A 27,290-nucleotide genomic window follows, 5' to 3' on the forward strand; every position below is an offset into this window, starting at 1 on the left:
TTAGATTTACTTCCTTATGAAAGTGTACAAAGCCATACAGGTGCAGCTGTGCCACAACCATCTGAGATAGCTAGCTCATCCTGTGATGGTAATGTTTAAACTAATGAGAGAGAAAGCTGATGGCTTTCCAACAACAATCTTGATGCTAGTAAAAGGCCTGATTCTTGTAAACACCTGTACTGTCATCACCTTATTAATTACCATTTTCCTTCCAAGTTGTATCATGTTGAGATGTTATTCTTATAGATGCTATAAAACTGTCAACATCAAAGGTTTTCAATGCAGTAGCAGCAGTGTAATGTTCATCATTCTGCCAGTCTGCACGGAAAGGCGGCTACACTCACCTAAAATGTGTTTGTGGGATACACTGCCCAAGAAGAAACATTTATGTGCCATTGATCTGTGAAGAAGCGTGGGCCTGCCTTGTCCCATTGCTTCCTTCGCTGCAGCCCTTGGGTGCGGGTGCATATCTGGGTCTTCTTTTTTAGTCATATCTTGAGGCGGGCATTTTGAAGTGTACAGCACTGACCTAGCCCTGCAAGACAGCCCTGAGAAACTCTGGATAATGCTGTGCACTTTTTAAGAATTCCGTCCTTACTCACATTCACAACATGGACAAGACAACATGTTTACATCAGCCATCAACGACTTGACCATGGTGAAAAATACTCTTTCTGGAAATATTTCTTTCTCCTTGTACCATAACCTAAAAGACAGGCTGTTATAGAATGAATGGAAAGGGCTGCACTGATGTCATCCATATATAGTGCATTTCCTTTGGTGAGTAGAAGAGCTGGCTTCTAACACATACTAAAGTACTTTTTAGTTTTTTTTTTTTAATTCCAGAGTATAAATACTTATTTTTTTAATGGATGCAGTAGTCCCAATTACTGTATCCGCATGTGTTCTGCGGGTTTGGTTTGAAGGTTTATTTTCTTCTTCAGACACAGCAGGCAGTCAACTTCATGCAGGCAGAATACAGCCTAATCCTTTTGCCTCTTTCTCTTTCAGAGCATGGGTGCTTGCAGCTTGATCTTTATAGATACTAAAATCTTGCAAGTGCTTAATGTTTCTGAAGATCAGCCCACCTAAGGGGAAAAAAGTATGTGTGTGTTTTTTTGTGTGTGTTTTTTTTTTTAAGGCACTGTTGTGGGGAAAAAAATGTATCTATATATAACTTTAATTAAAGATAACAACTAATATACTTGTTATTATGTAAAACAAGAAAGAATAACTAAAATTCTTGTTCCTGTTCGCCATTCCTTGGGAGTTTATAACAACACCTGTCATTACATTCCAAGGATTCTCTTTTCTTTCATACTTCTGTCTTTATAGTGTTGACTGGAAGCTGTTTGGCACATTGCTATGGCAATTTTTGATTGCAGTAAACAGTTTTTATGCAGTGTTTAACTACATTTTATATGCAGCAATGCTACCAGAAACTATATGCAACAACAACAACAACAACAATCTTAAAAAATTAGGCTTTTAAGTTAGGCTTAAAAAATTAGGCTTTAATGTTATTTGAAATGCAACCCACAGGTGCTTATTAAAACAAAGTACATTATTCAAAATTATCTTCCAGAGTTGAACAGAAGTAGATTTTTATGAACTCTGTTTTTAGCTGATCTGGCCCATGCATTCTATATTTTTTCCTGGAATTTCAAATGTGTAAGAGGAGCACAAAAGACTGAATTCTGTAATGTACTAGTTTTCACTAGAATTTGGCATCTATCTTGGAAAATACCATGTGCTCAAAGAAAGAGGGTTGCATATGTCCAAATATGGAAGTGATAAACAAGAATAATAATAATAAAAAGAAGTTGGAAGAAATTAGACACTCTACGTTAAAACAGCCCGCAGGCAGCTTTTGAGTTCGCTGAACCAGCACGTGTATAGCCAGTAGCCCTGTGTGTCAATGGCTTTGACTTTATTACAGAGATTATAGTTTCATGTGTCTGAATAGTTCTTGTGACTTTTCAGACAAACACTCGATTGCACCTGAAATATTGGTTCCTGTCAACATTGGAGACCTGTCACTTTGTTTATAGCCGCTTTGTTTATATGTCCCACGTTTTTCCACCTCTCCCTCTGCCACAGGGCAGCAGCAAGTGTGGAACAGTATTGAGATGTTCTTTTCACTTGTGAGAGACTTCCGTTTCAAACGTCACTGTGACTGAGTGCTCGCTGAGGGCATACTTTAGGAATGCTAAGGAATAGTAAGGAATACCTTAGTTTAAAAGAAAAAGCTGTAGACTCTGATTTCTGTCATGTAATTTTTCCTCTGGTCAAAGGTTCTAGGGAGCATATTGGTTCAAAGAATTAATATTCTAGAAGAATTAATATTCTAGAATTAATATTCATATATATATGATATATATCAATAATCTATAATTAATATTATATATCAATAATCATTGATTAATTGATATATCAATATTGATATATATCAATAATCTATAATTAATATTCAAAGAATTAATATTCTAGAAAACATAAAAACAGCTAGACAGACAATAAGTTTATTTTTCCTCTCCTTGCTCTGTGTTGGGAAAGGCTATGTTTTGCAGAATGTCACAGAAAATAAATACAGTGCATACATTGATGTAACATGGAGGAAAAAATAGTCCAGAACCATTATCTGAAATTCTTTAAATGTCTGTAGTACTCAGATTATGTGGCTACTTAGCCCAGCATTAAGTGTCCCTATAATAATATTTTCCTGTTTTTTCCATGAGCTCTGCTATTCCTAAATCTTTGGTTCTTAAATTTGGCTCAATTTCTTTTAAATTCTGAACAGATCGTTTAGTGTGATGACTAAATTAGTTAAAAATTCTGAAGTGATTCTTCATTGTTCATCAGGTTTTAAGTTACCTACAAAGATTTCTTGTTTCAGCCTTTCTTGCATTTCACATCAAGGCAAACCTCCCCCACCTGAGAAGGTAAGAGTGGGTGTCTCTTCAAAAGCATATGTGAAACACAATTATCAGGGTAAATGGCTGAAAAATGAGAACTTCTAAGTTCTGTTAACATGTGGCTGCCTAAAGCTATGCACCTTTTATGGATAATTTAACTAACAAGGGTCCTCTGTACTTCAGAGGTCCTGCTTGTGGGAATAAGAGATTATTTATACTTTGAATTAACTTTTTTTTTTTTTTTCAGCAGAGCATAGACCCTGGAGTGTATCTGCATGATGATACACTCTCCAGATGCATAGAGCTAGCTCAGAAGAAACTATTAGAGAAACAATGACCTAGGTGAGCACAGTGGCAAATGCAAGTGAGTAGATTTTCATGTCCAGCTCTGGCAATAAAATTTTTCTGATTTATGAACATTGCACATAGTTTTGAGGGGCTTCATGTGCACTGTTATACATAAGTGAGACGGTGTATGCATGTGACCATAAATCCTTCGTTCTCTTTGATGCAATAAATCAATGCTTCTTTGGAGAAGCAGTGTTTATGTCAAGATAGAGTCTATGAACAAATTGGGGGGTGGAGTAGGATCTCATGCAGGTGCCAAACCTTGGATCTTAGCGTATGGCTTGGATCTGGCTGGGGTATGCAGCATACAGATCCAGCTTTATTATGAACTCTCAGCCCAAAGAGGTGGAAACATGGGCCAACACTGAATGAGGTATAGGTCCTCACATAAGGAGAGTCAACACCCAGAGCTTAGGGCAACAACTTTGAAGAAAGAAATTTAATCATACATCCTAGATGATGAATAGAGGAGTGTGTTGGTTTTGTACCTGGAGTCGGTTCTTGCCAAGAGTGTGGGAGTTGCAGAAACGCCTCAAAGGAACAGAGCAAAAAGCTTGTGACAGATGTGAGTGTTGTGTGCACATTTAAGAAAATGGTTTGATGAAAAATGGAATGTTTGCAGCCTGAAGGCATGAAATTTGAAAGCTATGATTGGAAGAAGGGCCAAGGTTTTTACAGAACAAAGAACAAGTTTTCTTTCTGTTCCAGAACAAGCTTTGCTTGGAGGAACTATGAAATACTTGTATATTTTCTTTTAAATAACTATCATATGCTCTCCAATGTTTTTGCGTGAGATGTTACCTTACGTGGATGGAACCAGATCAAAAGTGGCCGTTTAAGGGAAGCAGTTAAGAAAGACTAAACAAACAAAGAGCGTGTCACAGAGTACAATAATCAGGTTTGCAGCACTGACAGTGTGGAGGCTGGAAGAGAGGAATGCAGCTGTTGTTCCAGTGCTGTTGAACGCAATTCTGTCTAAATTGAGATCCAAAGGCGTGCCTTATCTAAACATATCTCAACTAGCTTTGAGTAGTGTGGAGTTCATTTCCAGGATCTTAGACTAGTTTTGCGTCTGGTATAGATGTGTTTTCGTGAGATATATATGGACTGACAGCAGCAAACATTAAAATTTGGTTTGCAGAGAATAAGTACCAAGGGAGCCAGGTGTGTGTACTTTTCAGGAGAAATGCCACATAAAAACACGATTGTGCTCAGGTGACTCTGTTGTTTAATTCCTACGTCTTCAAATATCAAATGCTTGTATCTTTTGGCAAGTAAGACATACTTTGTTCAGGAGAAGCTTATCCTGTTTTGCTGTGTTGCGGTGTTGTCTGACTAGCAAAGTAAATATCTTTCAGTTGCCAAACATATCAGCTTGTGAAGCGTCATAGTTGATGAATGGAAAAATGTAACGAGTCGTTGGAGTATAGGGTTTCAGGCAGAGAAGTGGAGGACCAGGCAGGTGAAGGCATGTGATCGAAGAAAATAGAAATGAATCTGCGAAGGAGTGGCCTACACAGGTCCTGTCCTTCCCTTGCAATCATCAGCTTCAGTAGGAATTGAGAATTGAGCACTCTGCAAAACTCGATCATTTCAAAATCGGGGGCCCAAATAGTCAATACATTAGGGCTTTTTTCAGGGTTATTCATGGTTCAGGATTTTTACTTGGGCAGGTTTGCTTTCTCTGCGTGAGGTTTTCATAGCTGATCATGGCGAATCATGTGAACACTGAATTAGCTAACATAGACAAAAGGGTGCAGTTATTGCAGTAGACTGCAAATTGTGCTTTTATCTAGTGATGAGGGCAAGTCCACTGTGAACTGTCCATGCCAGCAGATCTGGGTCTCTTACTGGGGATGGGTAAAAGGAAGAGGTAATATGTAAGAAGTCCTGTGATCCTCATATTTGGAAGGATTTTGTGCAAATTTTGTGAAAGTTTGGCAAAACTTTTCTTAATAGCCAGATTTCTGGATCCAGTCCTATCCATACGTGTGGATGACATGTTCTCATTCAGATCTGAAGGACTCAAAATGTATCTTTTCAGCTTCTGCAGAAAGAGAAGAAAGGTGTTTTCTGACTCTTCCAGGTTTGCTCTTGTAATTGTCACATGGAAACGTGCTACAGCTTCCTAGCAGCTCACTGTGTTTTGCCTTCGTGCACATGCAAAAGTTGTGGATCATTTAAGCATTTTCATATTGTTTTCTAATAGACTCTTGCTGCCTTTTGATTCAAAGTAATTTGCAGGAGATTGTTCGTAAGCACAGCATTATTACAGATCTGTAAGTCAAATTGTGGTCTGTCATTTCCTTAGTTTTTGCACTGCTAGCAAATGTGGATTTTAAATGAGATTGACTTTCATTGTTTGGAAATGTAGCTCTGCACCATAAAATCTTCCATTTGCACATACAAAACAGTTTCTATACCAAACACAGACCATAGATATAAAGCTCCTTGATTTAATCTTATTTTGTTTGGTCGACATTCTGAATATTTAGCATGAGCATGTTTTCACTGTAGAGTAAGGCCTCCATTTCCCACAGTAACTCTGAATTGCTTTGGAGATTTAAATCTTTGTTTGACACATACATATCTTCTTCTCCCTCTCCAATCTGTTTAGAATGTCTACCTTTAAATCTCTCTGTTTCTTCTTTTTAAATATTTAAAACTAAACCTTAATGTATACATCAAATTTTAAATCAGAAAAGTTTGAAATAATATTCCAAATTTTATGTATGGATTTTCGTCCACGTTTCTTGTTTAACTGTGCATGACAGTGTATGTAATATATTTCTTTGAATGTACTTTACATTCTTTAACATGTTCCGGCAGAAATGGCTTTGTTCTTTTGTGTACAGATTTGCAAAAACTGCGGAACAGTATTTAGGCCTCTCTGCTTTTCTGTGTGCTGTCTCTCATGTCATTTCTTGACACTACTCTGGAGTGTTTCTGAGTTTAAATCTTGCTTCTGTGCCACTGGCTAAGTCAGTACCCAGCATAGGGCAGGCAACACAACCAGTCTGCATCATAAGCACCTCAGCGGGAGTCAGAGCTGGACCATGATGGGCAGCCTCAACGTGCCTTATGGGTCGGTGCTACAGATATGAACATACCTGGTAGTGCTTAAGCCTTCACATTTAATAGATCACAGAACTTGATTCGGGGTTTCTCTCTTTCACTGTACTGCGGAGGCCAGCTCAGATGACTTTTGAACCGACAATAGTATACATGCCTCCGGTTTGTGAAACTCCAAAGGCAGAGGAAAGAAGCAGGAGCTGCTTTTATTCTGCTATAAAATGTTTCACAGACCACACTCTTACACTTCAGCCTGCCTTTCCGGTCTGTGAGTGACTATTCCCTCCAGACTGCTTTTTGGAGCTTGTTTTTCTCCTTTGCCCTTTGTCATCCTCTCCCCTCCTTCCTCTCTTAGAGGTAACCAAGCCATCTCGCCACATCGACATTTCACAGCCAAGACTGGAGTCTCTTAGGCTTGTCACTGTGCTGCCGTCATGAGAAGGAGAAGACCTTTTGACAGCACTGTGCTAGCTCTGACCTTTCAGTGAGTGCCTGCAGCAAGCAGGCAACTGTGAAAAGATTCTGGCAAGCAGTGCAAGAGGCAGGGCCTGTTCTGCGGATCTGCGTGGTTCCTTGCAGGGGGTGTGCTGCAGATAAATGGGATGCTCTTTAGCCTAGGAGAGCTGTGTCAAGGAACTTACAGTTGCCATTCATACAAGTGAAGGATGTGATGCACAAAGAGAGCCTCGGTCTGCAATTTGAACTCGCAAGGAGCACTTGATGTTCTTGTTTAAAGGGCAGTAGCTCACTGCAAACAGCTTTTCTGTACCTTACAGTAGTCTAGTCACAGTAGGCGTTCACTCTGGTTTGCTGGAAGGGGCCTACTTGATAATTCATCCCCCCCAAAATAGAGAATGTCTTTAGGTTTTTATTCAGTGACTATTGATGTATATCAAATGGTAGTGTGACATCTGCTGTGTGACAGGAAGTACTGTACCCTGGGCTGTTCATTTCCTCATGCCAAGAAGAGCTATGCTTTTCTTGGAAGTGATACATGACTGTAGAGGGAACTGAATATCGCATATATCTGTTCTTCTGGTTAGATCGTACATTTTACCATTGCACAGACAAAAGGGAAGGACTCCTGAGGTGAGATGCAGAAGGATTCTGACTCCCTAGCACAGGTGTGCAGACGGATTACGGGCGTGAGAACACCACCCAGAAGCTGTATGTGCTAGGGGAAGGCAATTCAGGCAAAAAGGAAAAAAAAAAAAAGGGTAAGGAAAACTGAGCAGGTTACAAAGTTCAGCTTTTAAAATCTATACAAGAACAGCATTTCCATAAATATATTTGCTTTGTAACTAAGCACAGGGCAACCTTCTTTGGGTAGGGGCACTGTTTTAAGGTAATGTATTTTTGGGTGCTGAGGGAGTTACATGCCCTGAATGATGTCAGGAGGCGTTAGTTTACAAGTTTTGAAGGTCAGACTGATCCATTTGTATTTTTTTCCTTTCTCGGATACATTCCCTTTAATACACATGGTTGCTCTGGTTATTTAGGCGTTTATTGCTTGTGATCTTTGGTAATAGTGAGGCTACCAGGCAGGTAAAGAGATACAAAGGAGAGAGAAGACGTAGAGCTCGGTGAAGGGTAGAAAGCTGAAGATTAACTAGAGTTGTTGGGGTGGTGGATCACAGAAGGTGTTCGGGTCTGAGGAGCAAATGAGGAATGTGTTTGCACTTCAATTCTAAGTGGCCTAAAGGAGTGAGCTTAGTGAAGGAAAGTCTCAGGTACCTTCTATTTGCCATGATAAAAAGCAGCTATATGTTTATTTCCAGTACCAAGGGTGACAGTTCTATATATGTTAGAAGTTTTTAACCAGCTGACAAATAATAACTTTGCAAATAAAATAATGAGCTATACACAACCTGCAGAATATTCTGGAACTCAGGGAAAACGATGACAGGAAAAGTTTTCCAAGTTCGTAAATGGAATCCTAAAAATAAGACTGTAACGGGAGGGGGTACTCTGAAGCAGATCAGTCATTTCTGCAAAGCCCTGGAGTTTGTTACCCAGTCTGGTAACTACATTTGGTAACAGCCGTGCAAGAGAGTCCACAGCACATGAAGGTGGAGCAGAGCGCTGCTCAGTGATGTGACTTGGACAGAGTTTCTCTGCATTGTAAGGCTCCAGACAGAGAGCAGAACTGAAGTTTTTTAAACGCCAGTACAGTTACAAAGAAGTGACTCGGTAAGCTGAACAAAGCGCAGGGGCACTTGCAACAGAGCAGGAGAAAACTGCTGCCCTCCGTGTTTTTTAAAGTTTTGGGACCCTTGCCAGCCTTCTGAGTCACGGGAGTTTGGAGACAGTCTCATACACAGGTCGTTTTTCATTATTTGGTAAGACACAATTAACTTCATTTAAAACTATTAGCTCAGTTATCATACAAGAAGATCAAGTTTTATTTTATTCTGAATACACGATTTTATAGAGGCTAGACCACTTCACATTGTCTATCAGAAGAACAAATTTGAGTGTTTTCTCCAGAAAAGTATAGTTACATATAATTCCATGTATATATTCCAAGCCTGTAACAGCCCCCAAGTTTTAAAACTATTGCCACCAGGCAAGTTAGCGATTTAAGTCATTTAATCATTAATTAGATGTTTGCTTAGCTTTTGGGGGGAAGAGAGGGAGAATAGTTTGTATTTTTGGAAGGAAGGGAGAGGCAGGGAGTTATTTCGCCTTTAGAAGAATAAATGTCCGATATTCTATGAACTGAAGATATGCATGTTCTCAGCAAAGTGTCAGAACAAAGACAAAATCTCTGCACGAAAGAGCTGACTGTGTAGGAGGACCTTTATGTAGTAGATCAGCTGCATTAAGCTAGAAATTACAGTATTTAGTTCTCCGTGAAGTTCTAATGTGAGCCTGTCACACAGGCTGTGTAGAAAGCTGCGTGATGAAGTTCTTGTTGTTTGGCTCGGGAATATTCAAAAACTACTTTTCTTGTGTGAAAATGTTCCTAGAAGGACATATGTAGAATAATCATATGCATGGTAGCGATGTATTTTGGGAAGGAAACTGGAAGTTTGCCGCATGGGAAGCGGTACCAATGCCAGAATGGAGTCGGATTGGAAGTGCCAATGCAATTGGTTATAGGATGGAAAGAACAATCAGAAATATCAGAAAGAATAGGATAAACAGAACTGGAAATACTTGGTTGCCAGAATGGAAGAAGCTAGTGAGGTGATTCATGGTTTGTAATAGGGACTGCTTTTATGGAAAAGGTTTACAGCAACTGTGGGAGTACTGAGTAAAAAGCAACAGAGGAGGTAGCGGTAGCTTAGGAACTTTAGAAGAAAGACGATCAGAGCTCAAACAAAGGTTTCAGCCACAGGGAATGAGAGAAGGGACTTGCTTATTTTCTGAGGATATATTATTGTAAAGGAGGAATCAACAGGACTTGGCAAAATATTGAGAATGGTGGGAGAGAAGAATGACTACAAAATGATAGATGCGTTGTTCTGACAAACAGGAGGATGCTGGAACTGTAAAAGCACAGAAAGGTGCTTTTTAATGGGGACAACTGCTGTGAGATTATAAACATAGTTGGGTGGTAAGTATAGTTGAACAGAGTGCAATATTCCCATTGAAATTGCCAGACTGAAGATCCTGATATTTAAGTAGGTGTGAAATAGCAAATTATGGCTCTTAATTGGCATTTCAGTACCTTTCTCTTTTGTTTCTACCTTGGAGCTAGGAATAAAGAACTTTTAATAATCATGTAACAAGTGTTTGGCCTATATAGGCCAAGTGCACAGTTCTTCTGCAAGCAGAAAGTTTAACAAATTTGCATAAGTGTGACAAGAAAGGCCCTCTCTTGCAGTAAGAGCTCACTTACATGATCAAATTACTATTTAGTTAATGAATGCCTGACTTTCAGTGTTGATAGTGTGACTGCTACAGTATGGCTGAGCTTTGTCTTACATCTTTAAATACTGGCATGGGAACGTTCACAGACTAAAGTGGATTCTCTCTCTAAAAAATCCCACACAGAGTTTTATAATTACTAAAGAAACAAAAATGAGGAAAGTATGTTCAGTTTTACTTCAGTTGCCTACCCTGAGTTCAACTAGCTACTTTTCATTTTCATATCACCACCTCCTTTCTAATGTCAGCAACTTGAACTCATCTTAAGACAGTTTAGCCAACTCTTTGGCTTTATGAGCTAATATCAAGAAGAAGAAGAACATAAATTATATTCCAAAATGAGATTTTTTAGAATAATCTTGAACAGTGCGCTGCCATCAAAGTTTTAAAATTACACTAAATCTTGAACTGATATTTATGTTTGAAGGCCTGCTTGTTTCCCTGTGTTTATTTAAAAAGGTATTGTAATTTTTTGTGTCTACCTACACTTTAGGATCACTAAGTCTATTTAATGAGTAAAATCATGCTTAGGTATGAGATAAAGCTGCTAAAACTGAACCTAAATCCTGCCTAACACAGTTCCCCTCCTTCTCCACCCATTCAAAAAACAGTGAAGAGGTCTAACCTCTGTCGATGATGCATTTACATTCTCACAAACTTACAAAGTATAGGAAGCTCCAAAATTAATTCTACCTTCTTTGGCTAACTGTGGAGATGATGGCTATAGTTATCCATAAAGGGGTTTTTGCAATGTTCCTACTGAAATACAAATGCAATTTAAATTTATTTCCAACCCTTGACCAAGATTTTGCACTTCATTAAGAGAGCAAGTGACTCTTTCTTGGCAATCATTACAGATGCTTCTTTTTTCTGAAAGAATAGTATACACTTGTTCTCTCCCTGCATGACTGAATTTCACAACAAAGAAACAAAAAGTTCTCTCTCTAAATCTCTTACTCAGTATTAGCTGCAAATTGTGTAGGACACTGCACAGCCTTGGCTGGTATGTTGAGGAAAAAAAAATACATTTTTCTCACTATTATTGCGTAGCTTAAGTTATATTGAAAAGCAGGATGTTAATTGCTTGGCTGTATAAATCACTCATATCAGACTGTTGGAGTTGATTATTTCATATATCACAACAGTCATCCATTATTACTTCTAACAGGCTGTTTCCTTACCCAAACATAAATGCTAATGTACTGAATGCCATTTACAGGAGCACTTACTTACCAGAATGATTGGAGTTATTCTAACAGTCCTTTCTGAGTCCTCAGCAGAATTTTAGGTTATTGTGCTACTCCAGTGTGGCCTAAGTTAATAAGCATTTGAATATCTTTTAGGAAAGCCTAAGCCAGATCTTCAGCATGTTTAACTGAAACTTGAACAGCTCAGTTGAGTGGCTTTTTGTGTTTCACAGCAGCTTTGCAGTCTGTGGTGAGAAAAATGCTTGTTTGTTAATACAGGTCCAGTGCACAATGAGAAGTGGATGAAGATAGGAATCTCCTATCAGCTTCTGTGAAGACAGACAGTTAAGTGGTAAACTATGATCTTATAGCTAAATCCCATGAATGATGGGTTGCTATAAGACATATAATATTCCTCCCTGCCATTCTTTGGGGAAAAAGAAAAATCCTGTGTTACTTTGTCCAGGCTATAGAAACATAAATTTTCAAAGCTAGGTGTTTACTGATAAGTATATAGATCCGTGTCTCCACTAGAGGTTGACTAAGGTTGACTTCTTGCCTAATATCAGCCAGCTAAATGTTAGGTGTCTATGCTCCTTTTCTAATAAGTGAAAAGAACAGGGCAGTACATGCGAGGCTGAGATAGGTCTCTTGAGATAAGCGAGATGAATGCTTCGCTAATGATGCTTATCTGATTTTCCATGAGGTCTCTGACAGTTACATGGCTAAACCTAAGTGAAATGAGTATCTTCCATGATGAAAACCTTCTTGAGCAAGTATCTAAAAATAAAAGTGATAGATAATGTACTTTCTCAAACTTACATCCGCAGATCAGTTTTACTACTGTTTGCTGTTACCATAGTATCTAGGCACTCTAGGAATGCATAAAGTGCTTGAGGCTGTTTAAACATAGAACAAAAAGCAAGTCCTAACTCCAAGGGTTTACACCCTAAATATAAAACAAGATGACCAAAAAACACAAAAACACAGGAGAATTAATAAGAACAGTGAGAATGCCTCAGTTAGTAGTAGTCGCAACCCAATAATCATCATCCAATTTTGCAGGCATCATAGAAGAAGAGATTTATGGAGTGAACTGAAGGTTAGATAGGATTGTAACTGAGAAAGTTTCAAAGGAGTGCCTCTGAGGGGAGGGAGGTATAGAGACACGTGCTTGGAAAGTAAGTATGTGGCCACTGTGAACTGATGGGAATTTCAGACCCTGGTTTAGAGCAAGGTCACCTGCAGTGGGTTGCTTAGGTCATGACCAGTTGGGCTTTGAGTACCTGGAAGGATGGAGATTTCAGCCCCTGCGGCCAGCCAGTGTTTGACTACCCTCACAGTCAAAAAGTGTTTTCTTACATTTAAGTGGAATTTCTTGTATTTCAGTTTGTGCCTATGCCTCTTGTCCTGTCACTGGGCACCACTGAAAAAAACCTGCTCCCACCTTCTTTGTATCCTCCCATCACATATTTATACACAGTGATAAGCTCCCACTGAGCCTTCTCTTCTTTGGACTGTACAGTCCCTGCTCTCTCAGCCTCTCATCATGACAGATAATCCAACCTGCTGATCTTCATCATGGCACTTTGCTGGAATTGCTCTAGTTTGTCCATGCTAGACTTGTACTGTGGAGCCCAACACTGGGCCCAGCACTCCAGGTGTTTCTCACCAGCCCTGAGCAGAGGGGAAGGATCACATCCCTTGACTTGCTAGCAGTGCTCTTCTTAATGCAGCCTGGGAACATGTTGGCCTTTCTTGCCAACAACTTACATAGTTTGGTCTGATGGAAACTAGAGAACTGTATCAACAGAGTGAATTTAGGGTTTTATTCCAATTTGCTCAGTCACCAACTGTGCCAGGCATACCCACCATACAGATGTTATTTTCATCACTAATGTGGCGCACATGACTTCTGTGCAATATCTTTAAACAAAAACTTCATTAGTCTCAGTTACAACTCCTGCTGAAGCTGAGGAGCAGAATTGATTATCGTGATTCTGGAAAGAAGCCTAATTAACTTCCCAGTTGTTGGATCCTGCGCTGGCAAGGGCACGTGTTGGTTCTAGGCTGCCTCTTGTCCCGTCTGCTGCACTCTGGATGAGGGACAGTAAAGGTGGCACCTTCTCTGAGAGCACTGCAAGTTGCACAGCTGGGAGAGGCTGGAGAGCAGGGTGGGATGGGCAGAGGAGGGAGTAAGGGTGGCAGTAGGCCCTCCATGGCAGGAGGGAGATTGGAAGACTCCAGAGTAAGCACTAGGCCGGCTTGCCTCCAAGGTGAGGAAGGGGAGACTTTAAAGGAGCACAGGAATGGACTGGCTGGAGGTTAAAAAGCCTTTCCATATGCTCCCTTCAAAAAGCGGATGATGCAGTATTTACATGTAAGGCAGTAGCTGATTTGGGGTCCTTCATATTGAGCTGTAGAAGTATTTTGAGTATACCCAGGTTGTGTATGTACTGACAACAAGAAAAGCACGGAAATTTTACCTGAAGTCTGATGCTACTATTGATTAAAACATGTTTTTCAGTGCAAGCAATTTGCCTGATTAAAAACAAAAAAAATTTCTTTCACTAAGCTACCGCAGCTTCCTGACCTCATGAAATGGCACTGGATGGGAGCTACACACTACACATGCAATTCCAAAAGATGGCAACCTTAGGCTTCCAAACTAGGCCCTCTGCTGAGCAGCTCCGCAGCTCTTAACTGTACACAGCAGTGAACGTTAGAAACTTCTGGGTTCTCCCAGACGGGTCTTATTTTTATCCATCTCTCCTATTTTCCATATTTTTTTCTACATGTAAAACAGAGTTTATGTGACTCAGTTAGAAAATGGGCAACTTCCCAAATGTATTTGTGTGCCTGAGGGAAGGAGAGGATAGAAAACCTTAGATCTGCTATCTCTGGGCTTCAGTCTGTGACTTCTGTTATTTACAGCAGTGAGGCTCTGCTGTCAATCTGTGCTAAAATGATGTAAATACAAAGGGATGCTGAGGTCTGCTTCTGTGGCGCAGTGATCAAGCAGAGACAGCTCAGTAAAACCAGGAGAAAGGAACTAATTAATTTGATGAAAAACTGTAATATATTTGTTCTTATCTTACTGAATTATTAAGGCTTTATACACACACTCCACTGGGCTTGTCCCTATCAGTGTTCTTCAAATGGCCATTTGTGCCATTTTGAAACCCTGAATATCTATGGATAGATATTTCACTCTTTCACCTGCACATAGCCTCTTTATATTACATTCATTCTCATGTTTTCAAACGTCTGTCTTTTTTCATGCTTATTACTTGTCTTCTGATCTGATCTCTGTGTCCAATTCCTACTTTGTTGTTGTTGTTTTCATTCATGTATTTTATTTGTGAGTAGGTATGGACAGAGACTTCACAGACCATTTCATCAAAAAAATACAGTTATTCTAAAGTGTTTTGTCAAATCATAGATTTGACTGAAATTACATTTACAAAAATAGAAAATTCTGACGCTAAAGTCTAAATTCTATGTTTTTATAACAAATGCTGCTTTTGTATTATAGGATCATTACTCAGTAGAAAATGAAGCATATTGCTTATTTTCCAAAATTTTTGTTTGGAGGCTACAAGCTTTGAAATTCCATCTCAGTTTGGCTTCAAGCCAGATTTTGAAATCTCAGCTTTTGTGAAGCAGAAATGTTTTTCTCCAGGCAGCTCTAGCAGCAGGGTCAAATTCGGAGCCCACCTCAGCTTTATGCCAAAGCTTTTCACTTCTGTTCTCGTTCATCTGCTTCTTCCCCTCCCCAGTTCAGAGATAAAAAATTCTATCTAATTTTGGTTGTGTCAGTTCCAAATGATTTTTCCTTTTTTATTGTGCTGCAACACTGGGGGGGGATAAGTACTGGCCTAGGCTGTTACTGTCTCTCCTTCATGTAGGCAGCAGAACTAGGAGAGAATTTTGAGGGTGGTTCTGCTGCTTTTTGCTTTTGTGTAGAAAGCTTGTGATTTTCGTGTAGCCTGTAGGGATATTTTCCTCCCACGATATTGGTGGGTCAGTCTTTTTAAACCAGCGCTATATTCTAGTCATTTCGTATCATTTCATATTACTCTTTTCTCCTTCATTAGGTTTGCTGTCTGCATAGGGAAGATTTCAGATTTCTATCCTATCTCTGTCCAGTCAATCCTGTGCCACAGCCCTCATTACTGTAGTGTCTGAGCACCTCGATCTTCAGCACATTTATCCTTGCCACCCCTGTGGAACAGAAAGCTTATTTTCTTTCTACTTTTAACAAATGGAAAGCTTAGCTCTGTAGGGGCTGAAGGCTAGATGAAAGGAAGTGAAGAAATGGAAAAAGGGCTACTGTGCATAACTTTCTGGGGTTTGGCACCCTAATTACATCTGTTAAGCAGTTGGGGTGACATATGTTGCATATGGGGAAGGGTGATCTGAAAGAGTCGGCGTGCTCGGCAGGAAGCCCCTGTGAGCCAATTAAAGCGATGGGGATGTCTCTGAAATCCTGCCTCCTTCTGCAGCTTTGGCATTTAGCTTTGTGTGGCAACAGGCACCTCCTTCCACTGGCACGCCGCCCCTCCTGCTGGTGCACGCCATGCTCCTTCTCTGAGCTCTGGTCCTCGCTTTCATCCTTCTGTGTCTTTTTTAATAAAGGCGAAAAAACCTCTGGTGGTTTCCCTCTTCCTCGCACCGCTCGTACGCGGATCAGTACCTCGAGCACTACACGGAGCGGTTTGTTAGGGCTTGCTGCTCGCGTGGGCAGGCTGAGGTTGCGTCTCCCAGGCCCTGGGGAAGTGCCCAACGGGGAGGCCGGGGCTGGGAGGGAGCGGTGCTGAGGCTGTGTGAGTAGGCCGCGAGGAATGCGGGAGGGCCCGGGGCCGGCAGGAGGATGACTCCTGGCCTGGCTTTCCCAGCAGGGAGGGGTAACTTTTGGACTCCGCTCCCAGCTCTCAGACTTGTTTGCGCATTTTAAGCTCAGCTCCAAGCCTAGTCGTAGGGCTGCAACCAGTAGCCTTGTCGTTCAGGTGGCGGCTGTAGCTACGCGAGGGTAAACACGCTCTCCTCCTCCATGTGTTGTGTTCCCCTCCCAGTGCTCAGCCTACCTTCCAGCCTGGTGTATAAGCACGTTTTCGAGGCAGGATACAAACCCCTTGCTAAAAAACCTTCAACCTGGTTGTCTCCTGTATTTCCAGTGAGCGTACTAACCAGCAGGATGCTGGGTGAAGATGAACACGTGCCACAATTTCTTTCTCTCTGCCTGTGTTTCCAAAGAAAACGTTCACCTCTCCATTTTGTGAAGTGCTCTGGGCTCCTGCTGTAGGTTTGGTATGTTCGCAGTGCAGGTCTTATGTTCTTTGGGAGCCTGGGGGTTCGGGGTCTTCAGTTAGAATAGGCAAGTGACACAGCTACCAAGATGCTTCATTTTCTGCTCACACAGAAGCAGATTTTTTTCAAAAACTTTTAGGTTTAAATGAGAGGTGCCCCTTGGAGTAAGCACTTGCAGCTGACTGGTGTATGGTTTTGGAATTGCTATACAATTATGGAGGTGTTCAAGGTCTGTGTTGATTGCAGACTTAACTGGCTTGCTTTAACTTCTGTCTGAGTAGGGCTCCATGCTAGTGCCAATTCTACTTCCAAATCTGTTAAAGAAAAAAAAAAAAGATATAAAATAGTTACTAATCATAATTTTTGTAATACTTTACCTGATAGTCAGGTCTCTGTAACATTGCTCATCATTATAACTACTTCTTTCAATCATCGAGCTTGTTTTAAATCTGCATAACTTTCTACAGAAGATAATTAGATTTAATTTTAAGCATAGGATTTTTTATGAAGTACTGTCATTATTGAACCTACAGCTTTTCATTCATCAAGGATCAGAATTTAATAGAACGCTCATACTTTTTTTTTTTTTTCCTCCACATTTTTAAGTGTAGCCCCTTACCTCTGTCTTTTCTCTTGAGGATGCTGGGCCACTTCCAACAACTATATATTAATTCTTACTCCATTAAATTAATTTATAGCACAGGTTCAGTGAAACAGTCGCACTGATTCAGGAGAGACTGTAGATGTACCTCTGATGACAGAATTTTACCCATAAAATTAGATATACAGTCTCCCATAAAACATTGTCTATTATTGGACTAATTTCAGCCTAATAGTGTACTTTTTGTTTTACACTGATTACACTGATCCCTGTTCAGAGAAAATGCATTTCCTTATTCCAATACCTATTTTTTCCTTTAAAATCTCAAGAACTAAAAATCAACATGGCAAAATACTCATTTCTTCTTTTTTATTTGGCAAAAATGAAATGAGCTGATGATTTGCCATCCAAGGCCTGGACAAAATTTCAAAATGACTGAAGGTTTCCTCCTGCAGAAACTTAATTCTCTCCATTATTATCGGCATTTCTGCTGTGCACATAGCCCCTCTCAAACTTCACTGGGGATAGTTTCCATGGGAACCAGAGAAAGAGAACTGATGAGTCTCGAAACAGTCAAATAATAATCTTGCTTTTTACCAATGGACAAAGATTTACTTCTCCAGTGTTTAATGGAAGGCACTAGAGCTTATTATGTTTTGAAGGAGGGGAAGGAAAAAAAAAAGGCCTCTGGAAGGGAGCCAAGTGTTCGTTGTATACCTGTAGGGTTCATACTAGCTGTAGTGAAAGGGAAAACCAGTATATTCTCCTGTGCTTTTTGATTTCCTGAGTGATAGAAAAGGAAACTCTCTGTTGAATGCAAACATTTGTAGGCCAGGGAAGATGAGGAAGGAGCTGTGGTCACTAGGAGGTGAGCTGACGAGAAGGCTGGGAGGTGTACAGGGCTCCTTCATGAATGCAACACAGCAGAGGCTGCTCAATGGTCCTGCAGAAATCCTGGGAACAGCTTTCCAGGTGCTGGCATTGACTTTTCTCCAGAAGTGAACTGTCCAGGCTTTTGCACAACACTGAGTGCACGTTACCATGACTGAGTATTGGCTACAGTGAGGGTTGTTCCTTGTGACTGTGATTCCACGGGAGCCGACTCCCTCAAGAGATGGTAGGAAGTGACTAAAGTTACACTGCTTTCCAGTGGGATGCTCTGCTAAGGTGGCCATTACTTGGTTGCCATTGTCCTGAAATACTGAGAAAACCCGTGAAGGATCACAGAGACAAGAACACCAAGTTTCGCTCTTGTGGAGATATAGTACAGAAAGGAAAGAGAAATGTCTGCCCTTTTTAAGATTCGCGATACCTGTCACAGAAGATGACCTCCAAAAGGAAAAGTAAGCAGGTCCCACAAATCCTGTAGCAAAGTTCCAGTTTTCTGTAAATGCTGATACATAGACCAGAACTGTATTCCTTACATAGACCTTTTGGACCAGTGCTATGGAATTTTAAAGTAACACAATTCAAAACTTGAATTAAAGAAGGGTAAATAGCAAGATATGTTTAAATAATTACATTTTCTTTTAAACTCATTTTTAAATTCTTTACCATCCTCTGATTTTCCGCCATTTTACAGCTTAAGTACTTAACATACACTTTTGTGCAATGATTTGATCTCTATTTCATAAACATAAGGAGAGATAAAAAGAAAAGTGTATACATAGAACATTATTACAGTGTTTCAAAAATTTTTTTTCCCAATTAGTTGAAATGATAGATCCTAAGGGAGAACAGATATTATTATTTCTGCGTTGTATAATATATCAGACATGGACATGATTAATGATTTAATCCAGTGAGTAAATTAAGAAATCCCATTTCTGTCTGTTACCAGTAATTAGTATGTTTTAAACACTGTAGGCAATTACTATATTTAAAAACCAGGACTCAAATTGTAAGTATTTTTTCTTAGCTTGTGGATGGAGCTAAAATAAAATGAGACGCTTGCATTAAAAAAGTGTAAGATGATTTTTCAGTATTTAAGTAGTGTTTTAATGGGCTGTTGAGAGAAAAAAAAAAAAAGGTTGTATTACTAGGAATATCAAGAAATACCAAATGCAGGAGCTGGATGGCATGGCAGATGAAGTGCAGCTAGGGAATACGGGGTTCTGGTGAAGTGTTACACTGTGTTGGGGTCATTTTGTTTGGGCACCCTTAGCCATGCCCAGAGAGCCTTCAAAAAAGAGGTGTACAGTTTAAAAGTGCAAAGTAGTGCTAATTTTGTTCCTGAATTCTGGTATTGGGTTTTCTACTGTACGTTTTAACACATCTTCATGTTAAATTACTGCCCAGGACAGGCCTCGTGATCAAAGGTAAACGCAAGTGAAGAGTATTTCCATGTTTTTAATGCCTAGCAGAGTGTATTCATGTAATACTGCTTGACTGAAACAAGTGTTTACCCAGTTCTTAAATCTGCTTCGAGCCCTGTACTAGCCTTGATGTCCAGGAGTGAAGGACATCGCTGAAATTCAGTGTGGCTTGACCAGCTGATCTAACTGAAGTGATGCTGGTGAAGAGTCTGCTCCTTCTCTTTCCTACAGTCTGTAAAACAGGCTTGTGGGTTTTTGTCGTGGATGTGGAGTATGATAATGAGCCACCAGACACTAATATTGGTAGGCTGCTTAACACTCCGTTCCCTAATGTTCTCTGAGCTAGATCCTTAATTGCTGACTGCAGACACTTAGGCAAGATGATTATTAGAGGAGAAACCAAAGACTGTTACCACTGATGAATCATAAATCTCAAGCACTTCGTATTTTTTTGGGAGGTATCAGAGCTGCTGCTTACCTTGAAGTTTTGGGTGGTGCAGTGAGAGAGAATGTAATGATCATCATATAAAAACAGCAGAAATGGTGGTGGTTCCTAAACATCTGATAGGAGATAGAGGAACAAAGGACAGGGCTGATACACTTGACATTTCATCACAGTGTGCCCAAATCAAACAGCGTCGTTTCCTGGGAGATCGAACAATGCTGTGTGCTTATTAATCATGAGAGAAGCTCTCTGCTGTTCTCACAAGTCCTACGAAACCTGTCTAACTCAAGTGGGCGAGGATCAGCCCACCCATGACAAACTGCTGCGCCTTTATCCTACAGACTGTATATTATCAAAGATGTTATGTCTGCTCTGAACAAAATGTCCAAGTGTGATAAATGTGGGCAACGCTCCAAGAAAGTGGGCTTGCCTTCGTAGGAAAACTGTACTTAAAATCCAACTTTAAGTTGGCTAATTCATTTTAATTAGACTAATCTGCAGACCTGTATGAGACACTTGTTTCTTGTAAGTTGCTATCATGCTCACTGAAATAAATATTTTGTGTAGATCAGTGTGCTGCTAAATCGGTTGGAAATCACATCTGAAATTTACAGTGACTTTCTCTAGTAGCTATAGTTATATCCTGTGGTGTTCTTTGCACCAGACCCTTAGTTCCTGCAGTTTATTGTACAAATGTAGGTGGTTTAGGAAACCTTTCACTGAAGTACCAGGCCATCTTTTTCCCCTTGAGAGCTTTTATTTCTACTAGATTAGAGATGTACTTGGGTAGTCCTGGCTGATTAATGCATGGCTGTATCCATCTTAAATGGCACGTGATATGCCCCACTGCTGGAATTCACCTTATTTTGACACAGTACAAGTCAGAGTTAATGATACAGCTCTTTTTACTGCTGAAAATCTTGGTAAGTGAATACTAATACAAAATTTACTCTTTTGTAAAGTGTTCTATCTCAGTGGAAGGCAAAACTATCACATATGCATTTTTTTCTTATCTATCCAAGGAAATGATGTGTTCTCAGTAAGTAAACTAGGATCTAAGAGTCTTTGAAGAAATACAAGCAACAACTAATTTATAATCATTAAAAATCTGTTTTCTATGTGCTTGCTGTCTGATATCACACTTGTTTGTCAGTCATCTTTCTTATACTGTATTTTACTATTTGAACTTCCTTATGAGATGAAAAGCTTGCAGGAGCTTTTAAAATGTAAACTAGGTTAGAAAAGGGACTGTACAGAATCTTGCAAGAGTTGTTTAAAAGGAGCTTGTTACCGTGACATTCATGTTAAATGTCAATATGCTGGGGCAAGTTTTTATCTGCAAGACTTACAGTATTCATTTTAAATTAAAAAGAAAAGAAAAAAAAGTCTGATTCCCAGTGAAGGGTAGAGGCATTAAAGTAGAATTATTTTAATGACCTGGCCAGACAGGTCTGTCAGGGAAGGCTTGCATATTTATGTAGTCTTGTATAAACAAATAATATTTTTATTGTTTATTTAAACGATGCAATGTATGCTTTATGTTGTCTCTTCCAATTTTGCATGCCAAATATATTTTACTCCGCGGAAACCTTTGAGACAGCTATTAGAGAATTTAGCAAGAAGTCACTTAATTACCACTAAGTAGTCTTTCACACAAGAGGTCTCTATTTCTGAAAGTCCTTAAATCCATGAAATGTAAACCTTAAAAGTGTAAGTAAGGTAGGTAAGAGGGGAAAAGAGTAGTCTTAGTGTTGACTTTAACTTTTAAAATGGTGGGAGCCGCTAAAGAATTGCAACCCATCTATCATTGTTCCAGCTGCTGCTTAAACTATTTCATTTCTTTTTCTGATCTTCTGTAGATCTTATAATGTGTATGACATATCCCAGGATTATTCTAACTGCATAAGCATCCAATGATACTGTCTGTATCTAAAAAAAATCAGGTCTTCTGCTTATTGTAACATCTACTGAAGTATCTTCTTTTTAAGGGAAGAAACAAGTCTTAGACCAGAAGATCCTAGAGCAACAGGCAAGGAATTTGTTCAGGAAGAGGAAAATCAGCACCCAAGAAACAAACGTGATTCGGTATGCTGGAAGCATAACCCTCCTCGGGACTGATCCGTTCCTGATTTCACTGAAATTAAAGGCTGTCTTATGTTCAGTTTTTGTAGCAGAGGAGTTAGGCTCACAGAACAGAACTCAGCAGATGCCCTGGTGCAGAATGACTCAAGTGACGCTGACTTAGGCTAGAAGATGATCTAGTCTAATAAGTGGGTTTACATTTTTGTCCTCGGTAACATGGCTGTGACTTACACAGCAGTCTGCTGGGGATTTATACTGTGCTCTTTTCAAGGGGCAAAATGTTCCCACCAGTACTCCCACTCAAGCTCTAGGAAGACTGAGTCTGTGACTGTGTTTTGGGAGACTTGTACCACGCTGACAGGCTTCCTTGACCTCTCAAAACAAAAGTCCCAGAGAAAAATGCTCTGTTGGCTTCCCCTCCTCATCTGCCTTTCCCTCAGTGGCCCTGTGTACCTAACCCTTGTCTGTGTGCATGGGTAAAGAGAAGAGAACAATACCGCAAGCTTAGGTGCCCCTTGTTCAGGCAGGCAAAGCTACAGGCTCTTTGCTGAAGGGCCACGGAGATGACCTTCTCCTTGTTTTCTCTGTATAAACATGGCATCCCGATGTGGGAGGTGCAGAAGCTTTTCTCGTGCTGCTCTTTGCTTTGTAGCCCTGTAGAGGAAGACCATTGTGTGTGGGAGGATAGGATGATGCCGCAGGGGGGGCTTAGTAGTTAGCTTTCTCCTGTGTGTTTACTATGAGCTGTGATTAGCTCAACTGAGAAGTAGCAGGGAAAAGGAAGAGTTCCTACACCTACCTGCTGTGGAGCAGGTTATGGTTTGTTTGTTCATGGGGATTTGGCCACCATTCTCTACCTACGTGGGCACAGTCCTGTGGCAGAACTCCTGGTTTTGGTCTATATCCATTTCCATTCAGTAAGTTTGAGAAGAGTTGACATTTCACTTAGGGTTCTGGTGGGGATTTCATTGAATTTGTTTGTACAGGCTTGGTTAAACAAAGAAATAAGCACTTGAAAATTAGCACCAGCTCTGTAATTTCCTACTGCTTGCCATTGGTTAAATATACAAAATCAGCTTGCAAACTGTACATAGAAGTAATTGTGACATAGCCCAATATTTCAGACTTCTGTTTTTTAAGAAAATACTGGCTTCCATTAACTTGTTACTTTGTACAGTTTATTTTCCATAGGCTTGAAATAAGAGAGTCAATTACACCTAAGTAAGGTGTGTTAAATAAATAAATAAATACAAACCCAATTCCCTTGTCCAAAAGCAACAAAGAGCAGCCAGTAGTGCATGAGATGTGAACAGTTTCCAAGTTAAGGTGAATCTCTACTTACAGAACATTTTAAGTCAGTGTAGTCTGCGCCAATTACTCTTCAAAAACAATGTCTGTTTTGTGATGAGTTATGGTCTGCTCTCAGAAGATGAAAAGTTAAGCTCTTAATCACACCCAAGATTACCATACTAATTTTAAAAATCTAATTCTCCTTTGTAGCATCTATTTTTCTTCTCCAATTTTGAGTCTTCCATGAAGAACACAGACTGTTCTGTATGTGTCCTCTTTAAAATTTCATGTGCTACAGATGAATCAGTTAGTGAAGAATTCATGACTCATTCCTACAACAAAATTTCATGAACTTCCCCACCTATGTGGCCTGATGATCATACCCCTACTGATTTATCTCCTTGAGAACTTTCTTATTTCTTTAGCAAAAAGTTCTTCATTTTCTTTTTGGTATTGAATGCATGAGGACCTTGTTATTGACTTATTGCTGAAATGGAAGTCATGATCAAACTCAAGATTTCTAGGATTACTTTCTCTGACTACGAGGATAGCTGGTATGTATCACGGATCATCATATATTCTGTGGCAAAAGGTATTACGGGTAGTTCTAATCTGAGACATAGTGTGCGTCTCTGACTATTAATAGCAGATACTTGGATATTTTATTTCAAGTTTATGCTTTTCTTTTTTTTTATTTCAAGTTTATACTCATTAAAAATGAAATGGAGAAGGCAATGAGTTAAAGAAAGCTGCCTGCTCAGTGATTTTCATTGAGCACTGGATCAAATTGCTTATATCTACCAAGACAGGGGAAGAAAGGGAAAGAGTGGAGGTGGGCAGGAAGTCAGTCTCCTCAAAGTGTAAACTAGCAGAAATCATTCCTTCTTGCAATAAGATGGGTTGAAAGAGCAAAGGTTTTAGTGTAAAGTCAGAAAAAAAAAATAAAGGTCCAGGCTTGAGATTCTGAATCCCTAAAATTCCTGCTAACATTGGTTGCCAGGTCACAGACCTCAAGGACAGAAAGGATAAGTGCCATGTGTAAATGGAGAAAACAGTATAAGCTTGTTTACACCCAAACTAAACAGTTTTTCTGAAGCATATCTGTATGAATAGACCCCACAAAAATTAAGGGGCAAAAAAAGTATGATGACTTGTACTTGGAGATCCTAAAGTAACTTGTACAGCCTGTCTTTTGATCATTACAATGTTTTCTCTTTTGTGGTTCAGGGTAATATAAGATGCATACTGTCCATTGGAGGATGCTTTACGTACCCTTTTACTTACCTGAACCCCAGTTTTACTCAGCATATTAAAAGGAAGGTCCAAGTAGTAACGTATACATCTGTATTTCCTTAAAATATCTCCTCCTTTGCCCCCTCACTATTCAAAACTCTTTCCATTTTGTTCTGTCACCAAGAGGTAGTTCTGCTGGCTATTTAGTGAGTTCGCTATTTCAGCCGTTCTGTTTGTAAGCTGCAGAAAATCTGTTTAAAATAAAACCAAAAAGCATTTAAGAGCAGTAGGAAACAAAGTAAGAGCTGTTTCAGGCAGCAATCTGAAGGCCTGCCTAAAAACAAGTAGCTGACCCTTATGTGTGCATTGCCCATATTTTTACCTTTACAGTAGAGATTTAGTGTTCTAAAATTAGTTTTCAGACAACCCAGTGCTCTCTGCAGTCTGGGAGGTTTGCAGACGCTTCCTTTTTGTGTTATGAGGATGGTTTGATATAGTCAGAAATACATTCTGCCTTCTCTTTACCCATCCACAATGCTACTGCATGTCCCATAATTTTTAAACATAATGAATTCAATGAAGCCCTAGAATAATTTGATGACTGTATCTTTCTCCTCTTAAAAAGTAGAATTTAATGTCTTAATACAATATGAATTTTACAGTAGTTAAGACAGCACAATTTAATGTTTTCTCTTTGCAATAGAAAAGATTTTTTTTTTTTAACTATTTTTTTTTTCCTGGTAAGTTGTCTCAGTTGTGCTTTTAAACTTAAAGCAGTTAATAAACCAGGCCAACCTGGTGTGCCCTATGTTCTGACACCTACTTAATTTTTATAATTAGGATTCCTGAGAATATTACTGTTAACTAATAATCCATCATTGATAAAGCTATCATCTGCTATCCAGAGACAAGGGAGAGCAATGAATACCTGAAAAAAAAAAATATCCTAACTCCCTTACTTGGTGCATGCTCCCTCCAGCAGTCCACAAATTCTTACTCGGGCATCTAGCGGGACTTGGCAGCTTTACAGTTGTGGGAAGTGAAAAATGGTCATAGTTAAACTTATGCCTAGCATCCACGTTTTTTTTTTTTTTTTTTTTTTTACAAAGATAGTAATGTGGTACCCGTTTGCAGGCACGCATCTATGTATAGCTTTAGATGGCCTCTCCAAAGCACTTACAAACTGCTTAGAACATTGTGCATGGGCGAATTGTAGTGCTGGTGAATTTAGGTTTGATCTCAACTCCCACTCTCTCAGCTGCTTCTGAAGACTTGGTGCACTGTGTTCTTTTTCCTTCGCTGAATGGCACTGTGCATTACTAGTAGTAGCACCATGAGTTACTACTACCTCATACTATATTAAATATCTACTTCCATTTTTCCTGGCGGTGGAATAACAAAGGAATTTCTTTACCTGATCAGATCAGTCTCTTCACTACCTCTACCTGCTCTTGTAGGGCAGTTGTGCAAAGCTGACTGAGCAGTCTCTCGGACCAGAGGAGTGCTCTTTTCTCCTCTCCCATTCCAGTAACTTCCCTGTTGTTTGTAGGGTTTTGCCCTTACTCAGTCCTCTGCGCAATCTGGGAGGAGCACTGCCATGAAAGCTAATCATTCCCGCATTGCCTGAGCCTCCTCTTTCCTTTTACTTTCTAAAAACCTCTTTCCTTGTTCCGACTACGAAGCAGGCTGGAGCTCTTCAAGTACTAAGCAAAGCTGTTTACCTACAGCAGGGATTTTTTAAGACTGATTAGATGGTGTTTCTACCGTATGACCTGCCCCAGCTGGAGATAGATTTCATGCCTGGTAGGAAAGGCAGACACCAGAGAGAATATCCGTGGTCTAGACATAACTGCTGTAGAGATGTAAATAAATGTTGTTATTCCTTATCTGAAAGCTCCATTACGACCTAAATAGATGGATAATAAAAAAGGCCAAGTTCTTTTGCTCCTCATGCACTCCTTAACAACTTCTCAAATTTGACACTTTGTTGGCAGTTTTGTACCCATCTGTATTTCCCTTCTGCCTCCACCTCCTCACCATCTATTCCTAAACACTGTGTTTTCTCTTTCACATGGCACAGTATGAAACTAATAGAGACTGCTGGGTAGCAAGTCTAAACTGGCTTCAACCCCTGTAATCTCATTCTCCTTCCTTCACCCTTCAGTCCAGCCCTCTCTCCTCCCTTCTTCTCAGCCATTTTCTTAGACAAGATAGTGCCTGGAGATGTTGGTCATTTGCAAGAGATGTATTATATATAGCAATGGCAGCACAATACAGAGGAAAAACAACTTATATGACCCCATTATAAAGAATTTCACTGTAACTGTTCAAATTACGCAAAACTGTTGCTAAAACAGTTTTAAAATTGCATTCTGTTTCTTCTTGGTTCTGCATCCGCTCCCACTCACTCGCTAAAGGCTTCTTGGTGTTGGTGTATTTGCTACTGTTAGCAAATGCACAGTCAGGCAGCCTCTTTGAAGTATCTGCTTCTGCTGCCCAGGCAATAGCACATATAAATGCCTTGGTCCAAGCCCTGCTACTCGGTTATTTACTAAGTGATCTTGTTATTGTGCTAACGTGCCCATGACTCCATGCCTGAATGAATGAAAATGGTCACCT

General features: G+C 39.8%; 1 protein-coding gene across 1 annotated transcript in view; it reads left to right on the plus strand.

Annotated features, from left to right (window-relative positions):
- Window positions 1-27,290, plus strand: part of PPP1R9A (protein phosphatase 1 regulatory subunit 9A) — a 182,818-nt gene that overhangs the window by 1,155 nt on the left and 154,373 nt on the right. The window contains exon 2 of the mRNA XM_050708478.1: window positions 3,163-3,257. The gene's annotated coding sequence lies outside the window, so the exon portion shown is untranslated. The remainder of the gene's footprint in view (window positions 1-3,162; window positions 3,258-27,290) is intronic.

The sequence above is a fragment of the Cygnus atratus genome, chromosome 2 (genome assembly GCF_013377495.2).
Source record: "Cygnus atratus isolate AKBS03 ecotype Queensland, Australia chromosome 2, CAtr_DNAZoo_HiC_assembly, whole genome shotgun sequence".
Lineage (NCBI taxonomy): Eukaryota > Metazoa > Chordata > Aves > Anseriformes > Anatidae > Cygnus > Cygnus atratus.